Below are 646 nucleotides of genomic sequence, written 5' to 3'. Positions count from 1 at the left end.
GACCACCCCACCATTCCATCAACCTACCCCCACCATCGATCCAGACTGGCCCCTCTTCCCCTACCATGGGATCGTTTGCACGCTACTGCCCATCCAGATTATTATTTGGTCGCTTTAGCGAGCACCAGGGGACCGACCAGACCCCGGTTGGAGATGGTAACAGCTTACGGCGCATGCGCGTAACGGAGCATCGTACGTGTGCTGAAGCGCGGGACTTCCCCGCTCTTTTACCCACTCCTCTCTTCCTCTTCTTCTTCTTCTTCTTCTTCTTCTTCTTCTTCTTCTTCTTCTGCCGGTCTTTATACACACCGGTTCGCTGGCTGGTCGCAATCGCGTCTCTTTTTAACGGAGACTCGTCTTCACCGTGTCGTCTTTCTTCGTCCGTTTCTCTCTTTCTCGAAGAGTGTCTCTAAGATAGCCGACAGGGCTGTAAAACTTCTGTCAATTAAATAATTCGATTACTATTTGAATTCAAATCGTTTCGTTGCAATTCTAATTGCCACTTTACTTTGAATTTTTGAACTAACATTTTTCTCGCGCTTTTCTCTCCTCGCCGTTGCGCATGCGCATTCGCGTGGCGGTTTTTTTAAATGAATCATTTTGAAACGCAGCTTGAGTTGTAAGAGAAAGATCGTAAGAATCGTGA

The sequence above is a fragment of the Osmia lignaria genome, chromosome 14 (assembly GCF_051020975.1).
Source record: "Osmia lignaria lignaria isolate PbOS001 chromosome 14, iyOsmLign1, whole genome shotgun sequence".
Lineage (NCBI taxonomy): Eukaryota > Metazoa > Arthropoda > Insecta > Hymenoptera > Megachilidae > Osmia > Osmia lignaria.
Note: the sequence above shows the minus strand (reverse complement) of the source record.